The sequence below is a fragment of the Melanotaenia boesemani genome, chromosome 9 (genome assembly GCF_017639745.1).
Source record: "Melanotaenia boesemani isolate fMelBoe1 chromosome 9, fMelBoe1.pri, whole genome shotgun sequence".
NCBI lineage: Eukaryota > Metazoa > Chordata > Actinopteri > Atheriniformes > Melanotaeniidae > Melanotaenia > Melanotaenia boesemani.
Window position 1 is genome coordinate 14121361 of NC_055690.1, and position 25500 is coordinate 14146860.

Consider the following 25500-nt stretch of genomic DNA (forward strand, 5'->3'; position numbering starts at 1 on the left):
GTAGTAGCACTTACTCTGTTCTTCAAAGTGACATTTGTAGGAGGGACCTTTCACCACTTGCATCACAGATTCATCAAGTGTTGCAGTCTACCCAGATTAATGGGGAAGAGAGCTGATTATGTAAGGCTGTACATCATGTATGTCTTACTGCCGATTGCTCTCCCTGCCTGTCAGTGATCCACACCTCTTTATTTTATCTGTTTATTGAATAAAGTAAAAAAAAAATGGTAATGTTGTCTTCAGGAAGAAAGACTTTCACATATTTTTGAATAGCTTGTCATTTACTTTTGTACACTGCTAAAAATAAATAAATAAAGGGAACACTTAAAAATATTCATTACATAGTGGAAAATGTTGAGTACAAAATAAAATTAAGAATGATCAATAATCAATCAAAATCATTAACCCATGGAGGTCTGGATTAAAAGTACTCAGAATAAAAGTGGAAAGATCAGATCACAGGCTGTGAATGAGGGGCCCTCATACCACCCTCATGGAGTCTGTTTCTGACATTTTGAGAAGAAACATGCACATTAGAGGCCTGCTGGAAGTAATTTTTTTAGTGCTCTGGCAGTGTTCCTCCTATTCCTCCTTGCACAAAGGAGCAGATAGCAGTCCTGCTACTGTGTTGTTGTTCTTCTACGGCCCCCTTCGCATCTCCTGATATACTGGGTTGTCTCCTGGTATTCCTCCGTGCTCTCGACACTGTACTGGGAGACACTGCAAACATTTTTGCCACAGCACACTTTGATGCCACGTTTTGGATGAGCTGCACTACCTGAACAACATCTGTGTCAACTCTAGTGGTGAAGGTACTGGCAACATGCAAACATGACCAAAAATCAGCCAGAAAGAATGAAAACAGAGAAATAGTCTGTGGCCACGACCTGTAAGACCATTCCTTTATTGGAGCTGTCTTGCTAATTGTCTCTCATTTCCACCTGTTGTGTGCTCCATTTGTATAGCAGCAGGTAAAACAGATTAAAAATCAGTGTTACTTCCTCACTGGACAGATTGATATCCTAGAAGTGTTACTGACTTTCAGTTACATCCTAATAATTATGTTCCCTTTATTTTTTTGAGCAGTGTATGAAGCTGAGGTCATATTAAACATCATTATTACACTGAGAATTTCACCTGTTGTCAATTGTCTTCTTCCTGGCCTTTGTTTAGTAACACAAACATGACCCTTATATAATGAAATTTGTTGAGGCAAGTGTGCAACTAGCAGGTTTGAGAAGTAATTTGTGGAATGTACTACAGCAAACAATAACTTAAAAAATCTTTTTAGTTCTCTTCGAGCCAAATTTATAATTAAAAAAACTGCATAGTCCTAATTAAGGGATTGTGTGATTATTCTTTTCTCCTTTATTCAATTAATGACGGTTGCTGCATTTCATTAGAGTATTTTGCAAAATAAAAGCAATATTTCTAAAGTTTGAACTAAGTGAAATTGCGATTTGCAGGTGTTTTCATTGAACTGTGTTTAGCACATTAGCCAATATTCTCGTAAAATCTTGTCCCACAAGACTCCACTTTGAGGAGGAAAGAGATTTCTAATTCTTTGCAAAACTCTTTCATTTCTCTGTTGTTTGCTATCAAGGATGGCAGTTATGTTTTCTTTTTGTTTTGTTTTGTTTTAATTGTTTGTAAAAAAACGATTTCCGTCTTCTCCTGTGGCTGCTCCGCGCCATCTTTATTTGAAATGAACTGGTTGCGTGACCCCTTACGTCACATCCGGGAGGTGTATATGCAAGAAAAGTGTTTCCATTACACTTTTGCGATATAATTTTATATCAACACATCTGAAAAACCACCTCATGAGAGTGTAAAAACCTTTTAGCTTTATTTGAGAGGTTTTTCAAAATGTAGGTGTTTCCATTACTGTTTTTTATTGCGATATATAGGTTTTGTGCAGTTCTAGGGGTAATGAAAATGCACCTAATGTCAGGCTAGATAGCATGAGATGAATCTAAAGTAACATACTAGTATCTCAACTTCAAATGCCTTAACTGCTGAGTTGGACTACCTGTATGTGTAAATTACCTCTGTCATGGCACCCCATGAGCCCAGCCCATGTGGGGGATGGATTAATCTTCCCAGCATATTATTGAATGTGTTCTCTTGCTTGGGAACAGCCGATAAATTGTGCTTGCCACAATGGCCCTGCACCTGCTCTCCATAGCCTTGGAATTACTAACAAAGCACCACATTTCTGAACATAGTGCTGGGCTATAAAAAGTCACAACCTGAGGAAAAAAAATGCTCCAAGAAAATATGAGGGACATATTTGTTGGGGGTTGGGTAGCAATTAGTCCTTGTCACTCAGATCTCACTCATCTGCTGCACAATAATATACCTTCAATAGATACCTTCATAGTGGAGTTGCTGGTCACCTTTGCCCATTTGTACTGATCAAATAGAGATTTGATGTGTTGCATCAGTTAGCGCTTTTCAGTAAACCCAACTCTACAGCTTTATCAGAGCCTGACAACAGCATTGGTGTATATAATGCCAAACTCTGTTGTTCCACTCTCCTAAGCACAGTCGTTGATCTTATTCTGCAAGCTCTGCTTTTTTATGGAACAGGCCAAACACATTTAAAAAGAGGTGAATATATCATATCATATCATATCATATCATATCATATCATATCATATCATATCATATCATGTTTTGTCTTGTTTTATTTGATTGTTGCTTACCATCATGCAATAACTTCAACATAGTAACACTGCACATATAATAGGCAAACCAAAAGAGTACTTGGTAACTTCCATAACCAGAAGTTTTGCTCTTTTTTTTTTTTTTTTTTTTTTTCTCTCTCCATAAGTTTTTGCGCATGCACTAAATGATAAAAAAATAGCCTTAAATTATATGTTTGTATGTATCATGACAGCCTGGTTTGAGGATGGTGGTCCTAGTGCAAGCATGTGTGTAAATTTGCACTCATTGTTTATTTGTTGTCTGATTCAGCAGCAGTCCTGCCATATAGTTTGACTGAATTATTTAATCCTAAATGTTACCACTTGTCCAAAACTTGTAGTGAGGTACATTATGTTGTAAAAATCCTTCTCCCATTAGGGGGCGCTAAAACACTTACCATCACCTGTGTTCTGCCCAAGCCCTTTTTCAGTCTTTGTCGTGCATCTTTATTCATGCCTTCCAGATAGCTGTTTATTAGCCTTTTTTTTTTTATCTCCACCTAAAAAGGACACACACTGTATATTTTCATTGCTTTTGTTTGTTTTGTCACATTAGTTCTAAATGTTTTACAGGGCTTGGAAATTAATGATTAATGTGCTTCATCGTTGAGTCACTAAAACAATTTTTCCTCTTAACAAGACCATCAACACCATTTTGTAGCTGAATTTCACTACAATTTCCTTCTCCATTCTTGCCATCCTTTTTCAAGTTTCTTTGTTTTCATTCACTTCAATCTCACTCTGTCCTGAATACTTGTACCAATCACCACTCACCCCCACGCTCAAAGCTAGCTTTGCTCATGCAGTTTCATCCCCAGAGGTGAAGAGCTAAGCCCTATAATTACCCAAGTGTCTGTGAAATGAATCACTGGGCGGCTGATTGAGCTGCATGATGGGAAACATCCATCCTGCATAGTTCGAGTGAGTGTTCTCAGCCCTCTGCCCCATCCTTCTACTGATGCCCAGGGCTGGCATGTGAGCTTACTTAGTGCCACTGCTGAGAGAGACAGGGTGTGGTCTGCAACCACTGTGTGCTGTAGCAGAAACCGCAACAGCTGACAAAGCAATGAAGAAATCATGAATGTTATAACATAAACACCTGGAATACTCCTCTTGTATTAATGCTTTATTTAATGTGAGATTTTAAAAAGTGTATGACCAATATAATATACTAATATTTGCTTTTAATGTCTGTAGTTTAAAATTACAGTATACGCTTCAGGCTTAATAATCCATTTAAATGCTTTATTTTTCCTTGTTATTGTATATTATAAATAGTTTTAATCAGAATATGAAGCTCACACACATGTACACAATTGTATTTGAAGAATAGGTGAGCAGGGTTGAGAGAGGGGGGAAAAGGACTCAGTTCATGGGAGCAAATGTGAAAAAACATCCCAAAAATTCACTGCAGGCGTGACCAAGCCATATAAGTGCTTGATATGTCAAACATAAATGTTTAAAGCAGGTATTTTATTTTTTTTTTCTCTCAACTTTGATAAAAAACTTTGACTTTTTCCCCCCACTATAAAAACAAAACCAAGAAGTGCTTCAAAGAATGTAAAATGTGTTACTTTTCTGACAGTGAACTGAAAAATCTTTGTCGTCATGTAAGGTCTTATTCATGGATTTACAGTATCTACACACACTGCTGCAGATGATTAGCATGCACCCCCACTACACCAAAACATCCGTTACTTAAGTTATTAACTTGACCTTTCCAGCTGCTGTTAAAGATTTATATTTACTCAAGGTTTTATGTTTGTTACCTACAATAACATACAACCACTTTGCAGAGGAAAATGGGTTTAACAGGTTGGAATAAAATTAAAAATAAAATAAATTATTTAAAATGAATGAAACTACAAAGATGTATGCAGCAGCCACATTTTGACCTAAAATGAATTTAACACATCAAATTGAAGAGAAGTTGATAAATTGATAAATAATGTTAATGTAATCTTATTGTTACTTTCTGTTTCAAATTAAAATGTCCAGAGATGTTTGTTAAAGAAATGGTTCTGCTGCTGATGCTAAAGCTGTGTGACAAGGACCGACGGAGAATAAAGAAGTAGGTCTAGGAAATTTGATATAAAAATGTTAAATTGATTTATTGATGAATCAGCCTGCTGTATCCCTGCAGTGCAGAGGGCCATGGACACGTAAAGTGCTGCGTTTTACTATTTCTAAATATCTGTAATGCCTTTGTTTTATGTAGAGCACTTTGAATTGTCCTGTACATGAAATGTGCTATACAAATAAACTGCCTTGCCTTGCGTTAACATCAGGATCAGTGAGAAAAGCTGCCGAAAGCAGTTAAATATACACACATTTGACAACTTTAAAATACCTAGATATAAAACTTAAAATGCAATATTAAGTGTAAAGCTAACAAAGGCTAAAGAATGTTATAATATTTAAGAACTTATGACGTAGATGTTTTCAGTTAAAGGCTAGGTTAGCTTTATCAGGGAAAAAGTTTATTACTGTCATGTTCTCAAAGTTCTTTATGTGAGTCTTGGGGCAAAAAGTTCCCTCTGATGTATTTTCTATTAGATCTTTCCCTAACAGATCTATGTTTAGGTCTATATTTATACCTCTACATTTTTGCTTTCAGCTGACTGAATATATATATATGAATGATTAACATAAACAACACCGAGCACAAGGTTAAATAACATGTTGTTACACATTTACATTACTAAATCTTTTTTTTTCTTGATGTACACAGTGTTTATGCTGCATTGTAGGATCTTAAAGTCAGATGAGCAGATGCTTAATTGAACTGTGTAATTCACCTCAAATCTTACATAACTTTACCAAGATATTTTTCACTTATATGCATATTTAGTTATGTTTTCACTTCACATCATTAACTAAGCAACAGTTTGTGTCCTGTCGTTCACATTCACTTTACACAATGTGTTGCTGCTTGTTCTTGCTGCAAGTCATCAGAGAAACTGCAGTTAAATCTGCTGCAATATCCTGGTCAAATTGACTATAAATGCAAAATGCACCTGTATTCATGTTGCAGTGGTGCATCAGCTGGAACTCTTCCTTCTGTGTATCTGCAGGGACAGGTAGAGCAAGGTTGCTACATTTTCCACCTGGTGCTTTCTGAAGGGAAAATAGTTGTCAAGCTTCTGAAAAGGCACTAAATGTACTGAAATAAGCAGTCTTGTGGCAACAACCAATGTGCATTTCTTCCATGCATGATTTTATATTGATTCATTGTGCCTTTGCATTAAGTTTTTATTGCATTTACTTTTCTGTCTGTGATTGATTATGGTGATATATTGTACATGCATGCTGCATCCTCAATCTTACATCATGTTGATTCAGTGTACCGCATGCCACACTACGATTCATTACAAACTCCAAGTCCCTCACTCATCACTGCATTCTTTATGATTTAGTTAGTTGGACATCTCTGAAAATTTGTAGACAACAGCATTGGTATATTTTCATTTATAAAGCAATACTTAGCAAACTTCCGCTATAACCTCCTCTCTGTTTGCTCTAATGCCTGTCAGTTACGCTCCTCAAAGTGGTTACTATTTAATGTTCCCAGAGTTGCAACAGAATTGGGAAAAACTGCTCCTATTCAGCACCTTGGGGATGGAATAATCTACAGAAAGATCTTAAACTACAAACACTTATGTCCATAAAGGAATTTAAAGCTTCCATAAATAATGTGGTGATGGAGACATGTGCTTGTTTTTTTTTTTTTTTTTTTTTTTTATTTGTTTTTACGACTATGTTTTTACTACTTGTTGTCTTACTATGAAAATGTAAATTATTATAATATGTATCCTGTATTTACTTTGTGCTGCTACCTTGGCCAGGTCTCTCTTGAAAAAGAGATTTTGAATCTCAATGGGACCTCCTGGTTAAATGAAGAAAAAAAAGGGGGGATGAGTTGATTTAATATTACTGAATTTGTTTTTCTTTTTTGACAGAGAGGCTGAATATAAGCTGGGCAAGGTTCTACATATAAAAAAAAGAAAAAAAAAAAACACAAGTACACATAGATGTAGGAATGCAAAGCTCACTGACTAACTAAAATGTATGAATCAAGTATTTAGAAAGCGGCCAGCTAAGAAGACCTTGGATTTTTTTTAAAACCTTTCAGACAGTACAACACATGTATGTGATGCCTAAATTAGCCTTGCAGAAGCAGAGTACTCTGTTAATACTAATAATTTAAGGAGCTGCATCAGGAAGAGAACTTAGATGCTGTCAACGTCAGCCTTACGTTTGACCTGCTTGTGGGAGCAGAATCAGTAAATTGACAGCAGCTTTAATCTCTTAGGATCTATGGACTTCGTGCATTGTAGAGAGTGCTGAGTGGTGCCAGTGGTTGAAAACCTAGGAGCTGGGTTAAAGTGGAAGCTCCCATCACAATCTTCACTTTACAGAAGCAAATATATCTGTACTGCAAGCCAAACTGAAGCCCATAAAAATGCCTCTGTGTCCCTATAGCTAACTATTTAATGTGGTTTGTGTACTTTACTGGTAACTGACTCATATGTAACAAACATTTACAATATTGAGGTGAGCTATTCAGACACTGATAATGATATATGCACCTTTTTTGCTGAGTTGTTTGATTTTGAAAGCACAAAAAAAAAGGGACTTCGGACTTATAGTTGCATATTAATTAGAGGGTGCAAGAAAGATTCATCAAAGTTGTGTTAAAATTGAAATATGTGGGCTGTAAAGATGTATAACCAACATTGATTTTAAAAAGACTTGCAGAAAAAGACAGAAACAAAAGATCAGCACTGCAATTTTTAAACTGACGTATTTGAGGGCATCACATTAACATCCTATAGTTGAATGTTTTTCTATCGAAGCAGTTCTGAAATGAAGAAAATATGCCTATCTTTGCAGTATTTTATTATAAAACACTTTGCCAGAACCAATAATTAAGAAAAATTGAGAATTGTGCATATAAAGATGATCAGTTAGAAGATGAAGGTGGGGTGAGCAACACCTACTTCTATCCCTGTTTTAAAACCACCATCAGTGCTGCAAATCCAGATTGCAAAAATGTGAAAATGCAAGTTTTACTTGACTGAGCTCTTGAACTTGTGTACTTATTAATTTTTCAAGTCAATAATGTTTTCATCTGTGCCTCCCATTTTAACATCGTGCAGGAACTAGAAATATTTTTGTATTTTTCTTTATTGAGACAAATAAATCAGTTAATTTCTTTGAGACATGACAATTTATTGTGACCTACTCTCCTGTTTGCACCTCCTTGTATGCGAGTTAACATTTACTAAAATGACAGAACAGCAGCTCATCAGTCATTAAAATGTTTACTTATGGCAGGCGACTTATCAGCAAATGTTTTCACAACTTGGCAATTTGTTCAGTCTTTATAGGGGCTGTTCTTGCTGCTTTGTAAACTAAGCAGAGCACATCATTTTTGAAGTTGCTTGATAATTTCCCATGAGGTTGAAGTGGCATGACTGTTTATATGACTGACTGGTTCAAGTTCCTTGGGACCTAGTCACCTTCAAATGTGATGAGACATCCATCTTTAGTGCTTCACATCAGACACCCAACAGATTATGAAGAAAATAGGAAACCATTCAAAATATCATTAACATTGTCATGCAGGACAGTTTTATTCTTAATTTCCACGTTTCATGAAACAATTGAGAATTAGTTGTGTTAATAGGAGAATAATTGTTACATTAAAGCTACTGAATTATTGTATTTATGGGTTAGTTTTATTTATGTGTATATAACTAGTGAGAATATTTACTGAGAATAACTTTATTTGGAGTATGGAATTGCATGTGGCTTGTGCCGTGACTCACTTTGGACTCTATGTCTGTAGCATCAAGAGAAAGTTATTAAAAGACACTTTTGGAGATGCAAGTCTGCAATGCAATTTCAGTCATATTTGTGCAGTTAAGCTTAAACTCAGCACTTAAAGCTTTGGTTTGTTCTCTCAAAGCTTACTCTGCCAGCTGCTTTGATGCTGACTGTGTGCTCACAGAGACGAAGAGAGATAGAGGTACAAACAGTGTGTGACAACAGCTCTTCTCCCTGACTGGCATTAGACATGGACTTTATACTGAAGAGAGGATGAGTGCTGTGACAAAGTCAATAGGACAGAGGGGAAATGGGGCTGCATGGGTTTGATTGTTTAATTAGACTTTACTTCATGGCATGCCAAGCCAAGAGGGGGGAAAGGGAGAAAACGGATTAGGGACAAAAGTCTGATATTCTTGGCCAGAACACATTGTCACAGATTGCGATGGGCTCATGAGATTCTGGTGAGTTGCTGATAATGTTGTCATTGTAGAGTTTGTACTTCTGTTCAAAGCCAGCACGTCAAATCCAAACTGCAACAATTTTAAAATTGAATTTAACTATTTATTTATTCATTTCAATCCTGCTACAGGAATCATTCAGTATGACTTAATAGATTTCAGCTGCTGCACTTTCTTCCACCTTTTAACCACCTTGGAAATATCACTCACTCGCATCCCGCAGCTCTCTCTGTGCAGATATTACATCTCACTGCTCCACTGATGTCACTGTTGGGCCCACACAGCCCATCATACCAGCTGTTTCATGAATTCATCTTAGGTTGCAGCTACTGATGCTGTACATGTTACCCCAGCTGGAAGGTGTGCAGATGATAGAGACTTTGCCTGGATTGAGATGATAGTTTTTGGAGCCAAGAAAGAAAGATTAAAAGTCAGCACTTAGCTTCAAATAATGAAGTTAAAAACCAGCTACCAAGCCAGACATCTGGGAGCAGTCATGGACAGAGACCTGAACTTCAGCAGTCACATTAAGGTAGTTGTAATGTCAGCCTGTTATCACTGAAAGACTTTAGAAAACAAAACATGTCCATGAATTTAACTTTATCTTCATCTTTGGCTGCTATAATGCTGTCCTCACAGGTCTCTCTTAAAAGACCATCAGACAGCTGCAATTAGTCCAGAATGCTGCTGCTCGAGTCCTCACTAAGACCAAGAAGGGGGATCATATAACTTCAGTCCTTAGATCTTTACACTGGCTTCCAGTTTGTCAAATAATTGACTTCCTACTGTTAGTTTACAAAGCACTAAATGGTTTAGGGCCAAAATACATTCAGGATCTTCTGGTCTGTTGTGAACCAACCAGATCTCTCAAGTCATCAGGGTCAAGTCTACTTTCTGTTCCCAGAGTCCGATTCAGTTTTTATGCTCCTCACATGTGGAAAAAACTCCCAGAAAATGCAGGTCTTCTGAAACTCTCAGCAGTTTAAATAAAGATGTAAAACTTTTCTGTTTGCATCTGCTTTCTATCGAAACTGTAAACCCCTCACACCATAACTTTAATTTCTTCCAGTTTATCTTATTCCACTTCAGATTCTTCTGTCATATTACATTTTTTTTATTTCTTTTTAAAGTTTGTTTTTAATTTATTTTTTTAACGCTTCTTCCGTACCCTGCTATAATGCTTTTGTTTTATGTAAAGCGCTTTGAGTTAATGTGCTATTCAAATAAACTTGCCTTGCTTTTGCTTATTATATTCTCTCAGAGCAATATTAGCAGCTTTTACATATCCACCTTGCCTGGCCCTAAAATCAGATTTTTTTTTCTAAAGATTTAGAACTCATTGATGCTGATTGATCATGTAAATTTAAATATGTGAATATTGTTTTTCTGATCATCAGACATCTTGCAATTTTGTATGTATGCGATTAGAAAAGGGTGATGTTTAGCCATCTAGCAGCTGTATGTTTTTGAGGAGGGCTTTGCTGAGATTGAAGGCAGTATAAATAAAGTCTTTATGGTCTGGTCTGATATGGTCCAGACTTGCTAATGCAGTGCAGCAAGTCTTGCATTTTCACTTGCAGTAAATTTTATATTTTGAACAAGAAAAGGCCCATATAAAAAAATAAATAATAATAATAACAATAATAATAATAATAATAATATAGCCCTGTACCAAATTATTTTAGCATAAAAAGACAGTACATTTTCCCCCACAGGTTTGTACAAATTTTTAATTTGTTAACACAGCAAATTTATGGCCTCAGTAATTAGGGAGTGATTTCCAGTGGTCTTGAGAAACTGACAGCACTGTGCTCTTTGACATCTGTTTGCTGTTACTCTGGGCAATCCAATGCATTTGTATGGCGCAGTATCCTGACAGCTGCAGTGGCTCCCTAGCAGCCTGGGAGAGATTACGACTGTGCAGTTGATGTACCTTTCTACTGTCACAGCTGCCACCTTCACCCACACACATTTCAGCACCATTTCAGCCAGGCAGCAAAGGCAGAAGGTGATTGATGGAACTCTCAAAATATTGAAGTCCTTCTGCTGTCATTTTTCTCCCAGGCTTTATCATCTAGAGTATTTTTCATCATGTGAAATCAGCAAACTTTCATACTTATTTTCTAATCACTATGTTCAAAAAGAAAAAAAAAAAGAAAAATGCTTTCATTTTAATTATGACTTTTGCTTGTGTTGACTGCTATATGCAATATTTCTGTTCAAGGACCATATACAGTATTGCATTTTCATATAGCTTTAGCTCTAAAACAAACAAAAGATATTACCTCTGGTTCTCTTTTGATGTTTAATGCATTGCTCCTTGAATATAAGTGTTTATGATGTCAGATAAGATCAGTGATATGTCACAGTGTAATATCATAGCAGTAGCCATTGCTTGACTAGCCAGGGTTGAGACTGGGACAAAATGCCTGCTAGGATAAGCCTCACAAAGCAGTTTGAGTGTGACAGCGTGAGAGAATTGGTAGAGATTTATTAGATTTTCCAAAGGAAAAGAAAAAAACTGAAACTAATAAAACACTGAGGGCTATTTTCCTATACGTCTGTTTATGACTTTTTGTGTCCTCAATATGAATCGAGTGCCATGGGTTTGTGCGTTTGTCTGTAGGCTATGTTGTAATTATGAACCTCATGTGCCTTGCTAAGAAGAGGCTGAGAGAGAGACAGTCACGTTGTATCCAAAATGACTTTGTGACTGCTTTTATTCTTCTGTCATGCTGACACAGATATATTTAGTCCTACTTTTCATATTCTTTGCTTCAGTGCAGTGTGATTTACATGTGCTGTGCTTCAGAAAGCAAATACAGAAATAAAACAATTAATTCAAGTTCCTTTGGTGTATATATCTGTGTTAATTAAAAAACAAATGCATAATTGAGCACTATGTGACTGGGAAAATAATATAAATATCCATATAATATTTCTTTTCTTTTTTTTTGGGGGGGGGGGGTCCTGGTTTGTGTTCACATTTCTGTCCAAAAACTGGATACCTATGTTCTGTTAACTGATTTAACTCATCGACAGTTGTGGTTCCTTTCAGTTTTTAGTGTTATTTCAAAGGCACGTTCACACCAGCCGTTCTGATACAAAACCTAGTTTGTTTGTTCGGAAAGTCTGGGACGACTCGGGAGCTCTGGCTGAGAGAAATGACTCCCGGTCGAACATGGGAAAATGCAACAAATGTTCTGATACAAAAATGGTTACGCCAAGAGTGCTATGGACCTGGTGCAGCTTCATGTTTTGCTCCTATGTGGTGAAAAGTTGTACTGCAGAGTAGATCTGTCTTGTCTTATCGTTTAATAATTCTTGATGCAGCGCTGGCTCTGGTGAGAACGGGAATATGTTATTAAAAACATCTGATTTGTTTGAAAGGATGCAGTGTGAAAGCAAACACAGACCGGCTGAATGTCTAAACCCTCAGTCCAACCCAGTATCTAAGGTGTGAATCTATCAGGTGTGAATGCACCCTAATTCTACCTCAACACTTAAAGCTTAAGTCTGCAGTTCACTTTATTTATATTATGAACTCCAGAGACAAAATTATCAAAATTGGATAAAACATTCCTGGAAATCGTTGTACCTAGACATTCCCTGAATTTCTAGATGCTGTTTTTGATTATTTGTTTTATTGCTGCACTTTATACTACTCTGCATTAAGTACACTACACTGTATAGAACAAGCGCTATTAAATGATTGTCTTTTTTTTTTAAACTCTGACAGATATAATCATGGGAAATTAATACTTTGAATTCCAAGACTGAGCTATTAATGAAGTAGTATCAATGGTAATAGTCAATATGTTAAAACAAACAAACAAAAACAAACAAATGTGTAAAGTAAAGACTTTAATTTCTTAGTATGCTTTCTTGAGGAAACTATTACATTTTTATGATTGGCACATACTTGTTTGTCTGGAGGCTAAAATGAGCAATGGCTCATATTTTTGTTAGCATGATATGAAAGCATTAATTTTCAACAGCCGACCTGACAGAACAGGGCTCCTAGAGGCGAATTAATACAAAATGATCACATTCTCACTCATAATCAATATTGGTATGTGACAGTGGTCCCCCATTTTTCATTGCCCTAGTTGTCTGGAGAGAATGATATGTGGCTCTTTCCTGGTAAAGGACCCTCTCAGCGACTTGGAGATGGAAATGGCATTTTTAACTAGTGGCCTGGGAAGCTATTGATTATAGTGCCATTTCTGGGGCTTAGGGTTTCCATGCCCTGAGAACCTTTTCCAGCCATGTACACCTGCTGGTTCTTAACCGAGAGGCTACAAGTGTAGAAAATGCTGCATGTTGTATTTTGGCAGGGCGTTCAGTGTGATTTGCCATAGTGTTGCTTTTGTGTCTTTGTCTATTTTCTGTGTCCTTAAATTTTTTTAAATAATTCTGCTTTTACAGAAATTCCACTCTGACATATTCTGGGGATATGTGATACTTGGATTAACCTAATTAGAAACATCTCAGCCCAAAGACGCTCTGTAGCAGTGTCGCAATGTCAAGGGTTCACCCGGCATAGCAACCACACGGACTTGGTTCTGTTTTGACAGGTTTTTATTATGATGTGGAATGAAAGAAAGACCAGGACAGCCAGCCTGTCTTCTCTACCCAGGTACACAGCACACTACTGCAGATTAAAAGCTGTGTCCCAATTCAGGGTCTACACACTTGGGTTTGCACAGATTACTTTGGCTACGGAATAACAAGTTTTGTTATTTTAGCTGTTTGCCAGAACATATTCAAGATGCAGTTGTCTTTTCACTATGGTGTAAAAGAGCAAACTCTTAGCTTTAATTTAAGGGTAAACAATAATTCAAATTAGTGGAAAGACTTAAGTAATACAACTATGTGATATGTAGCTGCCTTTTTTTTTTTTTAAGTAATTGGACAATTGACAGCTGTTTCACGGGCTTCATGGGCTATACCTTCATGAATCCATCATCAATCAAACATGTAAAAGCTCTGGAGTTGATTCCAGGTGTGGTATTTGCATTTGTAAACTGAACCCACAACATGCAGTCAAAGAATGTGAAACAGATCATCCTTTCAACTGGAAAAAAATGAACAAATCCATCAGAAAAATGGGAGAAATGTTTAGAGTGAAAAAAGTAACAGTTTGGTACAACTGAGCGAGAGAGTGGATGCACTGGTAAGCTTGGGAACTCAAAAAGGCCTGGATATCCACGGAAGAGAACAGAGGTGGATGTTTGCAAGATTCTTTCCATAGTGAGAAAAACAAGTCCTTCACAACATCCATTCAAGTGAAGAACACTCTCCAGAAAGTAGATGTATTAGCCTCTAAGTCTACCAAAAGAGAATACTTCATGAGGGTGTGTACAAAGGGTTCACCACAAGGTACAAACCATTAATCAGCCTCAAGAAAAGAAAGTCCACATTAGAATTTACCAAAAACCATCTAAAGAAGCTGTCTCAGTTCTGAAATACCATTCTTTGGACAGATAAAACAAAGTTCAACCTGTACCAGAATGATAGGAAGAAGAAAGTATGAAAAAGGTTTAGAACAACTTGTGATCCAAAGTACACCACATCTTTGTAAAAACATGGTGGAGGCAGTTAGATGGCATGAGCATGCATTGCTTCCAGAGGCTCTGGGTCACTGGTGTTTATTGATGATGTGACAACAGACAGTAGATGAAATATGAAGTTAAAGGGATGTGCTTTTCTGCTCAAATTTAGCAAAGTTGATTGGATGTCACATCACAATATTGATGAACAATGATCCAAAACATGCTGCGAAGAAAACCCAAGAGTTTTTTAAGGCAAAGAAATTAAATCCTACGCTGAGTCAGACATCAGATCTCAACCTGATTGGCCACGAATTTCAGAGAGAGGGTGGGCAGAAAGACACACAAACAAACAACAACTAAAGACAGCTGCAGTAAAGGTTGAGCAAAGGATCACAAAGAAGGAAACCCACTGTTTGATGATGTCTATGTTTCAGACTTCAAGCAGTCATTGCCCGCAAAGGGTTCTAAACAAAACGTTAAAAATAAACATTTTCTTTACAGTAATGTCAAGTGTCCAATTACTTTTTAGCCCCTGAAATGAGGAGCCTTTGCATGAAAGGGGTTGCAGTTCCTAAATCTTTTATAAGAGATTTTTAGTCAACCCCCTGAATTAAAGCTGAAAGTCTGCACTTAGATTACATCTCAGTTGTTTAATTTCATACCCAATATGGTGGCATGCAGAGCCCAAATCACAGAAATTGTGTTATTGTACAAATAATTGTGGGCCTAACTGTACATGACAGTTAAACCAGTGATATAGATAATTTTCCATACTACCTTGAATGGTAAATGTGCAAAGAGTTTGTCTCAGCATGTCTTTTCTAGTTCATTATTTCAGACAATGTTAACTGAAACTGACTGCCTCCCTCTCACTTCTTTCATATTACCTGATACGTGGACTCATGATGTGTCACTACTGCCATGAAAACACATCAGGGGAGACAACAGACAAATGTGATGCTTTACTTGTGCATGGATTTCTTTGGGTGGTTTTTGTAGAAAGTAAGAGGGTAGGTAAACATCCCAAACTGCAGGGAAGTGCAGAAAAACATTTAGCTCCAAAGGGGAGTGTGCGATTAACCTTACTAACCACTGCCACATCTAGTATCCTTTAGCTCTTTCTAAAGTAGAAAGAATATGTTGTAGCTATTTTAAACCATCATGTCGTCACAAAACAGACTAGCTGGGTTATTTACAGTACTTTTATTGGTATTGAGTGTTTTTTTCCTTCTATTCAGACAAAATAATAGGATATTATAATAATAGGATGCCTTCCTCTGTGGTGTAAATCCTCTATCACACCTGCCGTCTCAGGAGATCTGGCAGGTTTGCTGGGATGGTCATGCCTCTGTAAAAACAGCTGATAACACGTCAACAACGCTTCAGCTGACTTTTCTGAGGAAGGTTGCAGGTGACAGGCGAAACATGCCAAGGTATGTTACAACATCCAAAAAAAAAACAACCTCATATCATTAAGATAAGAAGACAAAATGAAAATCTTTGAGCTGTTATCTGTGTTGTTGACATAGTATGGAGATTTTATCTTTTTTTTTTAAAAGAAATTTAATCTTTTTAATATCAATGTTATTACCAGTACAAGTATCATGTGACACCCATGCTCTATTTGTCTGCTGAATCCAAAAGTTAAATCTGTGTCTAAAATGATCCAGCTTGCATCCTCTGTGCTGTAGTTTCGACTTTAGGTGGACAGAAGTAGACTCACTCTTTCTTATATTGCTTAAAAAGTCTTCATGCATTTACACACTAAAAATTGTCAGGGAAACTGGCCTGTAGTTATTCAGGCCCTTGGCATGTATGTTTTTAAAACTGGAATTATGGCATCCCGCTGGAGCACAGCCAGAGTCCAGAAGGCCATGAAACAGCCTGGCAGAACACCCTGTTTGCTGAGTGGAGCATTCTCTGAACACTCTCTCTGAAACTTTTAGGACCACAGACTTGTGTGAATTGACTCTTGTCAGGATGGAGGTCACCAGCTGTTCATCTGTGGTGAGAGCTTGGAGAAAGAAACTGGGGTCTGGGAAAGACCAGTTGGTGAACATGCTTCAGGTGTTAACCTGCTTAAGAAATAATGATTAACCTATCCCGTAAGTCTTTTATGTTTACAGATTCTAGTTTCTGCTCCTTTATGGAACAATAGGAGTGCCACAAAAAATCTGGAGAAGAATTAGGAAATAAATGAGGAAATATTACAGCAAATATAAAAAAAAATAAATAAATAAAAACATCAGAAAATAGATAGACAAATAAATATGAATATTTAAATTATTTATTTATTCATTTTCACATAATTTTTTTTTTTTTTAATTAATTTTTCCCCCCTATTCTTCTGTTTTTTTCCCTATATATGTCCAAATTCTATTCCCAATGTTCTCTATTCTTTTCCCTCTATATGCATTTATTTCCTTGCATCCAGCTGTCTATCATTTACTTTCGGGCGGGGGAATCACCTCATGGGCTGGTGAGAGTGGACAGCCATGCTGAACTGAACGATGTAAAGGAAATGGAGTCGGCTTATTACCATTAGTCAAAATGGAACACATCGGACTAGCGTATATCAGTTTCCCCCAGAATATAAATGAATCGCCAAACCCAAATCTCTGTAGAGACTCTAACATATATGGTTATTCAACCTGATCGAAGGCTTTGTGTGTGTCAAGAAATATAATTGCTGCTCCCTTGGTCTCTACATAGTTAGTATACATGGTGTTGAGGAGATGACTTACATTAGAAAAAGAATATCTACCAGGCATAAACCCTGTCTGATCTGGGTGGATAATGGATGACAAATGCTTATTTAATCAGCTCGCCAAAATTTTAGTTATTATTTTCCTATCAACATTCTGATGGGCGATCGGTGTGTAGCTGGCCGGGTCTGTTTTTTTTCTTATCCTTCTTCAAAATGAGGGAAATATTAGCGTCATAAAATGTTTTAAGCAAAATTTGATCCCTTTTTGAAGCGACAATTACTCTAAATAAAAGCGGAGCAAGAATGCCAGAGAATTTCTTATAAAATTCACAACCAAAGCCGTCAGGCCCTGCTGCTTTGCCTGATGGAAATGACTTGATGGCAGTAAGTATTTCTCCCAGAATAAAGTCAGCGTCTAAATCGTCCCAGGGGAAGACTTCATTTTTAAAAGTTAACTGAACTGTATTTTTCAGTTTTAATCCCAGTCTGGGGTCTCTTGTGATGGCGGGTCAGACAGTATTTTTCTGCTCTGCTAAGCCTTGGTTCACAGTTGGCTTTTTTTTTTTTTTTATATATATACATGTCTTCACTGTAAAAAAAATTCTGATAATCCAATGTCGATGATATTTTTAACTAGGTAATAGTTGAATCTGGGTTTGAGAACTTTAGGGAAACATTCATTTCTGCAGGTTATGCAACATTGCACTGCACACACTGAGCAAACAAGTATTTTTGTCACAGCTGGTGCACAAAAATAAATAAATTAAAAAAAAGTAAACACTTTGCATATCAAGTTTCTCAACAGGATTCTCTGTGACCTCAGGGCACCTTAATAATTACTTATAGAACCGTCCATTTTCATTGCTCATTAACTGTCTAATTACTCCCCAACTGTCACTGTTTCAAATAATGACCTACTGAATAAGGGGGCAAGTCTTCCAGCTGGTATCTGAAAACAACCTATTAATCCTTTGTCACAGCATTACTTTGAACTCATTAACATTAACAGCCCATTCAAATCTTACCAAAAGTTGAGCTTTCTTTCAACAATGTAGAGGCCCCAAAATTCAGTGCAGGATTAGGCATATCACTCAAAATATCTGAAAATGTAGTTTCTATAATGCAAGACATTTCCCAAACATGTTTAAAGGGATATAATTAAATAATATTTAGTCAATAGAGGCAGAATTACAGATATATTGCAAGATGGTCTGACTTCTTGGAAATGTTCTCTAGGACAGTGAGTACTGCTTGTCTTTTCTGTACAGGGCTTTCATCATTTTATAAACACAGAGCTTATGTAGTACATTAGGGGAAGCAGCCACAAGGAAGTGTAAAATAGTGATGCAGCTTAAAGAGATTGTCACTAAAAAAAATAAATTGGATAGCTGTATACAGTTCTGAGAAACTCTAAAGTTGGATTTAAAGCAGATGAATCGCCCACTATTTTTACAATTGATTGTCACGGTTTGATTTTAAGGATCTGTTCAGTTATTTATTTTATTATTTATTTGATTATTATTTGTACTATTGGCTGATTTAAAAATGCATCTGTATGAAATATTATAATTTTTATAATACATCCAGCTATCCGCTTGTTTTACAGCCACTGTTGGTATGTTTTCTTTATGTTGAGCCAGTTTTTCTTCATACCCATGTTTTATCAGCCAGTACACTATAAGTACTCCTTCCTGTAGTAGACATTTCTTGCTACTGAATTTGTTCATAATCCCATTACTTGTTTCGCTTTTATTACATATTTGCTTAGAAAGTTTTAAAGTACATCATGTGTTTTTGGACTTTTTGACATTGCTTTTTGGCTGCTCCTTGCTTGTTTTGCTGACTGTCTGTCCATGCATGACCTCTACTGGTGTATTTCAATTTGAATTTGACTGCATGTGAAAACATATTTTTCTGAATCATCACAAATAGATTTGTTTGGTACACCTACATAATCACTTTCTTGGTTAAAAGCTGGTCATATAGAGTTAATGACATTTTTTGTTAAGAGAGACAATTTTGTTTACAGTTCAATTTACTGAAAAAAAAGAGACGCTCCCCCTTGAATTATCACACACATTAAATTATATGAGGTGCAACTAGCTGAGGTTAATGCATTCTACAATACAAGCTTAAATGGAGACAAGGCTGGTTATTCCAAAAAAAAAAAAAAAAAAAATCATACTAAGCTATTCTTTCTTAATCATGTTTCATACCCACTGCAGGCTTTTAGAGATGTATCAGTTTGCAGAGACACTACCCACTGCCTTCTATTTTGCTGTGTTTGGATATTTCTGGCCAACAAACTTTAGGCAGCGGATGAGCAACAGCAGCCGATAACAGGACGAAGATAATGTAGCAATTGGTGTCTCCCTTCTGTGTCATGCTCTCTGTCTGTGTGCATGTCTGCATACATTAAGGGTTTCTTTTGGGAGAACATGGGTGTTAATACCTTATAAAATTTGCTGATGAGGCAAGTTTGTGCAAATGCATGGTCATGCTGATTAGAACCTTTGGAATTTATGTTTTATTTCTATGAGTTATAGTTTTGCTCTGTTAATGGGTCGTAGTTTCTCCCATTTTTAAACCAACTTTGCGGCAGCACCACCTGATTCTTGTTAGTGGTGCAGGGAAAGAAAAGCCAAGTTTGACAAAAGTACCATAAGAAAGGTAAGGTCTGTTTAAAATTTTACTTTTGTGTACAAAACAATACTTTAGGTAAATACAGTAGAGGTCATGCATGGACAGACAGTCAGCAAAACAAGCAAGGAGCAGCCAAAAAGCAATGTCAAAAAGTCCAAAAACACATGATGTACTTTAAAACTTTCTAAGCAAATATGTAATAAAAGCGAAACAAGTAATGGGATTATGAACAAATTCAGTAGCAAGAAATGTCTACTACAGGAAGGAGTACTTATAGTGTACTGGCTGATAAAACATGGGTATGAAGAAAAACTGGCTCAACATAAAGAAAACATACCAACAGTGGCTGTAAAACAAGCGGATAGCTGGATGTAGTCTTACACAGTAAAACCTGAAACAGATACCCATCAGCTAATTTAAGAAATCTTAGTTATGAGGTAGTGATAGACGCTTTGATCCAATGGCCAATTACTGGGATGATAATTTGCCATTTTGTAGGACATCAGCCTGGAAAAAAATAATGCAAACTCATTTGTAGTGTTGGCAGTCTTGTCAGTCTGGCTGCGACCTGTAAATCTTTTTGTGTAAATTCTTTTGATTTGAGTTGATTCTCCTTTTCAAAGAAATCGGCTTTGCTGTTGGACATTTAAACCAGTATAGATAATTTAAAAACCTCTATTTGTTGTTTACTATTATATGGAAATACTCCTTGGTTTCTTCTCTGGTGACCAGATGATGGCCTGCTTGGTTTCAGTAATTATTATGTTCACAATAAAGCTAGATGATAGAATGATTGATTTGTTTCGATTGAATTTAGACTTCTGGTCTTTCTTTAGACTGTTATAGATGAATTGCAGCTTACAACCCCAGATTTGGTCATTTCCACTGATATTACTGAGCATGCCAGGCTGATCAGCTGGGCAACTTAAAAATCAACTTAGCTGTGAGCAGGGAGTTCTGCAGATACCGTCTGTCTCACAACTACTAAGAGGGATTAGGCAAATCACCACAGCTAATCGTGCCCTGGGGACAAAACTAAGGCTACTACATTTGCCACCTAATGTGTGGCTGCAAAATAAAATGGTGCCGTTTATGTGAGAGAACAATGTTTATGCAACAATCTGCCATTGTGGGGCTCTTCTCTCTAAATTGAAAACCAAAAAGGAAATTTTAGCTAAATCAAATTTCCTGCCACAGAATCATGGTTTTCTTTGGAGAATTTCTGGTAGCTTATCTTATTATCTTATATCTAATAGTTTATTCATATTTCTGAAAGCAGAATGAGATCTTTGCATGTGCAGCCTGGTAAAAATACTCCAAAATGTAATCATTACCAAAAATATTGGTGTAGGGCTCCATGATTTCCTTGATGTGGACAGAATTGCAGAACTTGACAATAAAAAATGAATTAGTAGCAAAACGCAGAATATCTTGGATTTTGCTCTTATGAGAATGTGATCTTCTTTACTAAACTTACTAATCTAAGAGGTTAACACAGTGTCTGAGCCAAATGAAGAAGAAAAGTAAGATGAGAGTCTAATTATATATTCATCCCTGCAACCCCCTGCCTGTGTAACGTCACCTGGTCTGGCAGGGCTCAAGTCTCCCCCAGAAAGAGATGAACTGAAACACCAAAGTTGCCTGAGAAATGAAGAAACGCTACTCTAAAGAGCTCCAGAAAAAAATGAAAAAGCTGCCTTTGTTTTTGGTGGACAGCTGATATCAAACTCACTTACCCCGAGTGTTAGAGCTGCAGCTTGAGGCAGCCCTGAAGGAGATCCAGGGGGGAAAACATATCAGTGGGGGTTGACAAGACTGCTTGTAGGTGAGACTGCTGCATATTAAAAATGAAAATCATTTTAAAAAGGATGTTTATGTTGTTAAGCTCAACTGGTTGAGCAATCGACTCTTTGCTCCATGTCAGCCCCTTTGTGTCTGACCCCCTTTCCTGTCCAGAAACTGTGTTGTAAAGGCCTCTACAGCACATAAATTTAAAGAAAGGAAATAAAAGAAAAAAAAAACTTCAAGAAAAAGCTACTTTTCTATTGAGCTGTTGACATTTTTTATATCTACCACATAATTAGACACATCCCCCTGAGGTTACACAGTAAAACACAGAGTCCAGGGAGAAAAAAAACTTGAAAACACAGAATCTGGTATGAAACAAAGGGATTTCATGAGGCTCTAAAGGTGCACATGTAAATCCAGTCAGAAATGTTTACAGTTGCTTTAAATGTCAACATTTGAAATCAAATGTTAGTTCTCCTAAAGAGGGTGCAGGTCCCACCAGTACTCATCTCTGATTTCATATAAGGAATGGGGATTTTAGGTGGTTTTGGAAGTCAACTAATCAGACTTATCAAAATCAAATAGTCAATACGTCATCATGACACCATCAATACTGAAATGAAAAATAATCTATTTCCAAATGGAAATTGTAAAATGTTTGTGAGATGTGATATGTATAATGTGTGTGTTCTGTAAACAAGTGTTTTTTTTATTATTTATTTTTTTTATTTCTAGGGTAGGGGCTTTACTGTCCTTTATTTTACAGCAGGTAGACACTGGGATCGACCCTGGTCTGGCTGTGTTTACATGGTGGCTGCTATACCAGCTAAACTAAACCATGTGCCAACATTCAGCTACAACAAAACCAATTATTTTCCTCATCTTTGTATTGGGTCTTTTTGCTCCTGAAGCAACACTTCTGTGAGGGTTTAGTAACCGTGTTGCTTACATATATATAGATATATCTATATATATCTATATATATATATATATATATATATATATATATGTATATATGTATGTATGTATATATATATATATATATATGTATGTATGTATGTATGTATGTATGTATGTATGTATGTACATATGTATGTACATATGTATGTACATATGTATGTATGTACATATGTATGTATGTACATATGTATGTATGTACATATGTATGTACATATGTATGTATGTACATATATATATGTATATATGTATGTATGTATATATACATATATGTATATATATATGCATATATATATATATATATATATATATGTGTGTGTGTGTGTGTGTGTGTATGTAAATATAGAGAGAGAAAATGTTGCCTCACGATTTTATTTCTTTAATTTTGAGCTAAATTTTCAATTTTCCCTATCTCATAAAAATATATTTTTAAACTCAAAGTTTTACATAATTATATTTTTAAGATTTTAAGATTCACAGCAACTTAATTGGAATGACATGCAGTTTACTTACACATGAAAAGAATTTCTTGTGCTTACAATGTGTCAGATGGTAATCACCATGTCCTTGTGTCCTCTGTTTTGTTACATGTTGATCATTAAAGCTGCTTAGTGTGGGGCCGGGCCACAGCTGTACACATGTAGCTCTATGCAGAGATCTTCCTGTTATGTCTCCACCTTGACATATAAGCTCTGTTGGTGCCAGATGAGCTCTCACTGAAAGCTGCATGTTGGCTGGACAATCCTCACGGGTTCATCTGTCAGCCTGTGTTTCTCTTTGCCTTCTAAAGCAATGCTGACACTTCCTCCATCCCAACCCACTACTACTGTGCTGTCACTCTATCTTCTGTCCTTCACATCCTCACTGGTTCCCTGACTTCTATCACCAGTACAGGGCTAATAATGCAGCTACCTGGTTAGGGCACATCTTTTCAAGAAACCTGCACCTCCTATCTATCTTTTCTTTGTCCTTAGCACTCCTTTCAAGTGGTCTCCTCCCAAAGGCGACCTTCTCCTTCATGGCTTGTTTGTTTATACATGCAAAGCAATCAAAGGGTGTGGTTGTAAGTTTACTCCAAGCACAATTTATATAATTTTGAAGAAACTGATCCAGAAGTTGTGGAGATTGGGGAACAAAATGTACATGTGGGCCAGGTGACATGGGGAGCCATGACATGTAACATGTTTGTCTTTAACTTCTGGATAAATTTCTGAAAGTCTGGATTTAGATAAATGAACCCAGTGAACAACCTTGAATTGAAAGAGACAAAGACGAGCACACAAAGTGGTAGTACATAGCCAGTCTTTAACACAAGCCCACTGCTCGTCATTTAGTGGCACTTCTATTTCCCTTTCTCGTGAATTCTTCATTTTCACAGTTGAATGATTACTCAGTGATAAAAAACAACTTTTAATTTTTTAAAAAATCCACCTCACCGATTTAAATTATTGGAAAGCAAACAGTGCCAAGATTTTTGTGGAAGAACATAAGGGAAATTAGGAAAACACTTTGATATATAATTTTGTATTTGAAAATAGCAGAACAAATAGAGGTCAAAGGTAGAATGTCTCGTCTGACTGAACTAATCCAGAAGAGATTGATCCTCGATGTTGAAGTTCTTTTCCATGGTTGAAAGTATAGCATGCAGTAGCATCTCCTTTAGATAAATTTGTGGCTTGTTCACACAATTTCTTAACAATGACATTAAATCCATTCAAAAATGCTCATATGAATTGTATTTCTCTCCAGTTACCTCAAGAAATGGTAGTCTAGAAGAAACATCTTGATTAGAGTGTGAAAAAAAGTAATTTTTTCTATTATGATTAAGAGACCTTTAGTTCTTCTTTGTCCAGGACTGTCTTCATAACTGAATTCTTGTACTTTACTCACTTATGCAGTGATTCAGATGGCTTTTGAAATGCAGAAAGTACCTAACTGCAGAATTCCTAAGCTGATCCAGTCTATTTTCTGATCTTCTCATCTTATTTATAGCTCAACTTTGTCATTTAGAGTATTAAGATAAAACAAAATGGTTTAGTAGCCAGGTCATAACTATAAATTCAATATCATAAAGTTAAATTCACAAGGTTGAAGTTATTCCTAAGCATACAGAATATGGCTATAAAGACACGTTAATTCTGAAAGAATAACAAAGATTTTTTGTATTTATTTTAATTTTCATTATAAAGGAAATGACTAATTTCTAAGTAATAAATGGCTAAGCTTTATTTTCCAAAACAAGTATAGCAGAAGCACAATGGAGAGGGTTTTGGCTATTTCAGACAACTATCAGCAATCCAACAGTTTCTGTGATCACTTACAATCTCTTTGTTTATCTTCACTGGTACTTTGGATGCCTCTTTTGCGTTGGTTGCCAGGCCTTTGGTTTTTGGCTTCTAGCCCTGACTGTGATGTTTAGCTCCCTCCACAGATTCTTGATGGGATTCAGGTCTTAGCTTTGACAGGACCGCTCCAGATTATTGACTTTTATTCTCCGTTAATCTTATCTTGACCATTGTGGCTTTATGTTTCAGATCATTGTCTTGATGGAAGGTCCAGTGCTGCCCGAGGCCATTTTTTTCTGCTGAAAGCCTAATGTTTTTCTCTTTTCAGCTCATTTTGTATCAGTGGTGATTTTACTCGAATTTGTTTGGAAGCTTTCCGTTTGCCTTGTGTTTCAATCACTTTGAATAAATTCCATTAACAGTTTCAGACATTTTTTTTAAGATTTGGGGTCATAAACAGACACAATTACAACACTGAATTTCTACAGATTTGTCAGCTACATCATCACATACATGTGCTGTTATTTTCAGATCTCCAGACTTGGACATAAAATTTTACTGTGATCTAAG

At 36.4% G+C, this 25500-nt stretch overlaps 1 long non-coding RNA gene across 2 annotated transcripts in view; it reads left to right on the top strand.

Annotated features, from left to right (window-relative positions):
* The window catches only part of LOC121646352, a 40594-nt gene extending 15304 nt beyond the window's left edge, over positions 1–25290 (top strand). For both annotated transcript variants that reach the window (XR_006011606.1, XR_006011607.1), the window contains exons 4-5: positions 4719–4776; positions 25180–25290. This is a non-coding gene — a long non-coding RNA (uncharacterized LOC121646352). The remainder of the gene's footprint in view (positions 1–4718; positions 4777–25179) is intronic.
* Positions 25291–25500: the final 210 nt, after the last annotated feature.